We start from the raw sequence: 5358 nt of genomic DNA on the forward strand, positions 1-5358 counted from the left end.
CATGGCATACAGACTTCTACATGCCTCCTCGGCTTTCAGAAACACAAATAGATGGAAGTAGCCTGGGCTAAAAACACACACATAGTTTTATCAAGCACTTCAGCACATATATAGATAACCATATTAAAATATGATATAAATATAACCAAGATGGGTGTGATTTCTTTGGGAAAAGCACTGTGAGATGAAGAAAAGGTCTGTTCTGTTCTAGGTTTTTTGAACAAAATTGGACTCAGAGAACAAATAAATAATTTTTCCCCAGAGTCCAGCAGTTAAGGAATTTTAAGAGAATCGTTGCAGTGTCTTGATTCTTGTCCTAAAGAGAATCTACCAATTCTTCATACATTTCGTACAATGGCCAGGAAACAAATCAAGACCTTCTGAAAGATTTACAGCCAGCAGGAGCCACCTGCTGGGACAGTCTCTTCAGAACATCCAACCAGCTGGGAAATCTATTAGAGTAATAGTACATAAATGTATCTGTATAATGTTATAATGCATAAAGCTGTGTGCTGTGTGTATGCAATTATAATCAACTATTATCTGTAAGCTTGCTTTTAGGAGAGTTGTGGTTGACTTACTGGCAGCATTGAACTTTCTGACCTCTGAAGTCCAACACAGCAGTTACCTTGACTGAAGTCTGACGTCTAGCAGAAACAAATTGTTACTTTTATGTAATCTGAGTGCTGTAGCCTTCTCCTCCCTCCCTTAGTGCAGCTCTGAGATATGTAACTAGGGAATGCCTGATTCTAATAAATTGTGAAGAGAGCTTTGAGGCTGGCAGAGTGGTTTTGGAGATTGTAACTGTACGGTTCCTTACGACTCTGTGCCTTTATTTCCTTGTCTCAGTGTTTTAGGTGTTTGAACCTGACATTAAATTGGTCCTTCGAGTCGGATGCCAACACATCTGATGATTCCAGTGGACATGGGTGAAATCCAGAAAGACTGTGGCCACAGCAGGACTACTCGGTTAAGTCCTTTAGTCCCTTTGATGGGACTGGGTTCATCCCAGTTCCCTGGGATCTGACGCTTGATGGTAGTCTGAAGGTAGAAGGCACACAGGAGGACGGTGGAGTCCTGTAAATTCTGTTTAAGTTAAAAACCTGACTGAGTAAAAAAAGACCTGAAGGATTCTATACCCTGTTCAGGCAAGATAGAATTGTTGGGATCTGGAAATCTGTCCACCTTTCTCCAGCAGAGGTCGCCCTAGGTCTCCTGGAGCTGAAGCTGACTACCACACCTGCGGCTGATTTGCTCATCAGGGAGACCAGCATATAAGCAGCGGCAGGACTACTCTTCAGCGCCAGAGTGTTAAGCCAGTTACGGTTAGCAAGCCTGAGCCAACCAGCCTGCCTGATTCTCTGACTCCCTGAAAGCCTGACTTGAACCTAATCAGTTTTTTGTCCTCTCTGCCTCCTAGGAAGAACCTGACTGAAACCTGGAGCTCTGGAAGAGCAACTCAACTGAAAACCTGCCTGCCTGCTCTCAGTAACAAACCTGAAGATTAAACTGTCTGAATCTGCCTACCATCCTTCAAGAAGGAAACTTGGAGAAGCTCTGACACTAACAAGCCTGAAGCTAAGTCCTGTCGCTGCCAAACCCTCTGCCATCGATCAGTCTCTAGACCCTCCTGGTTCCCACCCTCTGCCGCTCAACCTGAATCTCTGAACAGGTACAGATCTGCACATCCTCTCAGCTACAAGATCATTAGCTTCCTGGCTAACCTAACTGTCCCTCTCTGCAGAGAACCCTGTGTGACCAGTCCTGGATCTGATTCCAGTATCTGTCAACTAACCTTGTGCTTATCTTTAATAAACTGTTAAACTTTTACTCTGACTCCGTGGGGTTCTGCATGTGGGTTAGAAACCTGAACCCCAACATGAGAGTAGGTCATTTTAATGTGTCACCTGTAAGTCCAAGTCTGGCCAGAGGTCAGTGGTCTGGCCCGTTCTGTGGTCCAGGAACGGGTCGACCCGTCATGAGCTCATGTGGAGGAAAACTGGGAGTCAAAGTTACCAACATGCTGAATTAAAGGAGCTGAGGGAAGGACAGATCAGATGTTATCTTACCCTTTCACAAACAATAGTAGATAAAACAAGTTCATGTAGCTTAAAGAACTTTAGATTAAAATTTTAACTTTGTCACAACTCATTGAATTATTCCATAATTTCAAACTTACCCAGTAGATTTACTTCCTTAGTATTTGGTACCCTTATCACTTCTGCACCTGCAGAAATCCAAACAAACTTCTCCTCAGCAGAGGAGGGAGGGAGGACCTGCAGCGCTGTAAACAAGGGGAGACGCTGCAGCACAGCCTTCTGTTGCTTCCACCAGACATGATGTGTGGAAGAAGAAAAAATGGGCTTTCCATCCGATTTCAAGAACGATGTTTCCAAGGCAAAGAAAAATCAAAGAACCAGAAACAAGAGTTTCATGAGGTGAAGAAACACCGAACCAGGGGTGCAAGAAGCTGAACCATCAACAAACATTACCTCCAGGTGGTACCTGACACTTCTGACAATCACTGTCCTCAGAAAAAATCAGTCAAAGAGAATCCTGCCTTGACAACGCCAAATTGTCGTGGGAAAAAATTATTCAACTATTCATCCTAATTAAATAAATGGAGATCGATGGATTTCACTCAGTCGGCACATTTATTAATCTTTGCAAAGAGAGAACAGTCATCATGGCACAGCATTCTGCTCTGTTCTGATCTGGGCAGGGTTCGTCCCCCCTTACTTAAGCAGTCAGAGTCATAACAAATTACACACACTTTGGTTAACAGTAAACCTTGAGAAAGAATATGGATTGTTATGGGAAGAAGCAATGTCTGGTCTACAAATACCACAACCCACAACAGTTGGACAGACTGTTTGGACCTTAAGTTTTGCTGCAGGACCTGTTAGAGGAGGTTCAGTAGGGAGGGTGGTTCTGTGTTTGTCAGCCTGTCAAGAAAGAAAAGTTTAAGCATTATAAGAGTTTTTGTTGTATCATCAGAATATTTATATCACTCTGTTTAACTCCAGAACCACAGATCATGGTGAGTTAGATCATTATCTTCACAATCTGTTACTATGGTGATAAACTCAGAATTAGTCTGATCTCTATGTCTGGATTTAAGAACCACAATTTCTCTAACTTCAGGGTTAAAATTGGGTTTAACAGTTTTTACTGAACCTGCTTTCTGGAAGGAGGAGGTTCTTTATCAGAACAACATCAGATATGAGTTCGATAGAAACCAGTTAGAAACCAGTCAGACCAGAATTCCTCCCACTAACTCTTCGTAGCTGTCTCGCCTCCATCACAGGTAAAGCTCCGAAAATGTAAGCATGCAAAGGGAGTGGTCAGAGATCAGTATGCTTTTATAGGCATAACTCTTAATTCTGGTAGCCAAAGAGTTTGAAATTAGGAAGTAATCTATGCATCTATAGCTATTATGGATCATTGAGTGGCAAGAATATTGTTTCTTTGTTCGATTCTGTACCGTCTATATATCTCTTAAGTTTGGTTCAGACATCAAATGTTGTATAAACCGTCTATTGTTAGGATGGAAAAATCTAAACCTGATGATTGGTCGAGATTAGGAGTAAAGTTTCAACCAAAGATCACATGACTGTGAAAGCTGTAATAAAGAGAAACTAATAATTGTAGAAATCAGGGTCATCTATATTAGGACCATAAAGATTAAATTAATTTAAATTTTGGTTCATTATTGAGGCTTTGATTATTATGAATCTCCCAGCAGGATCTATGAGTCTTTTTAATACAATAATATACAATTCTTCACCATAATTCCTATTTCTTTGTCTTTTGTTCATGTTTGCAGTCAGTCCTGCTCCAGTTAAATAGCGCCTCATGTGGCGAGGAGTCCAGCAGCGTTAATAATCTTTTAATATGGTTTTTTTTCAATGAAACATTTTTGTTTTCTATAACATCGACTGTCAAAAATCATACAGTAACACATTTCCATCTTCTTTTTGAGATATTTTTGGAATTAATGTTTTTTTTCTTTAGTACAATAAATTACAGCGAAAAGTCAAGTCAGGGATCGAACATTTCAAAGAAAAGCAGACGCTGACAGTTTGTGGACTAAAAGAAGCCTCTTTACTTCAAAGCTGCTAACTTAAACAGACTGAACGACAGTTTTTATTTTCTTTCTAAACTCCTGCATCATCAAACCAAAAACATTGAAACATCGACAACAGAAAAACATGAACGTTTCCACATCAGAGCTTCTTCTTCTGGCCTTTTATTTTGATACAGGAAACGAGTGAACATTCACACAGAGCCGCGCCCTGCTTAAAGGAACAGTCCCACATTTTTAGCCCCAGGAAGCTGTTAGCCTAGCTTAGCACAAAGCATGGAACTGATGGAAACTGTTAGCAGACAATTAGTTTTTCTATTATTTTTGAATGTTTTTAGCTAATGTGTTGCTTTTTGGGATCTGTAAAACTGTAAACTGTAGTTTAGTTTAATCATAATTCATGGTTTAACAAGGAGGTTGATAACTTCTTCACATAAGCCCCATTTACAGGGTTCCTACAGCATAAGGCAAGTTAAATGCAAGACTTTTTAATGCCACTTGGAAAAAAAAAATTAAGACCAAATTCACAAGAAAAACCTGCTTGCGACAACTTAACCCAAAGGTTTATTTTAACATAAACCACTGCACTAATGTTTCACATTTTGAAAAGCTTCCCATACAGAAAGAAAGCTAAAAATGAAAAATAAATCGTGATAAAAATAATCCTATTTATGAAGTTTTAAAAATTAAGACCTACGAAAGACTGATTTAATACATTTAAATATGAATTAAGGCCTTAGTTTTATTTTGAAGAATTCAATGCCTTTTAAGACTTTTTAAGGACCCGCGGGAACCCTGATTTACGCTACCCTTTTGAAACCGTGCACAGATCGGTCCGAGCACGGTAACCAAGGTAACTGTTGAATGTAAATGCTACGCACAACTGAACTGGACCGTGCCAGAAACAACCGAACCTCGCTAACATGGTACTAGTTCATCAGTTCATCAGTAGGGCTCGGCGCGGTTCAGTTCTGGCTCACTTCTCTGATAACAAAGAGAACATGAGCAGACTGCGTCATCTCCTTACAGTCAGCCTCTGTAATCAGGAGATTTCAGACATTTATTAAAATCCTAGCTTCCCTACAGCGCTGCACGTTTTCCAGTGATGATTCTGCTCAGCAGTGTCATCACAAAAAAACGTGCAGCACTGTAGGGAAGCTAGGATTTTAATAAATGTCTGAAATCTCCTGATTACAGAGGCTGACTGTAAGGAGATGACGCAGTCTGCTCATGTTCTCTTTGTTATCAGAGAAGTGAGCCAGAACTGAACCGCG

The sequence above is a fragment of the Cyprinodon variegatus genome, unplaced genomic scaffold (assembly GCF_000732505.1).
Source record: "Cyprinodon variegatus isolate N-32 unplaced genomic scaffold, C_variegatus-1.0 Scaffold1859, whole genome shotgun sequence".
In the NCBI taxonomy this organism is placed as follows: domain Eukaryota; kingdom Metazoa; phylum Chordata; class Actinopteri; order Cyprinodontiformes; family Cyprinodontidae; genus Cyprinodon; species Cyprinodon variegatus.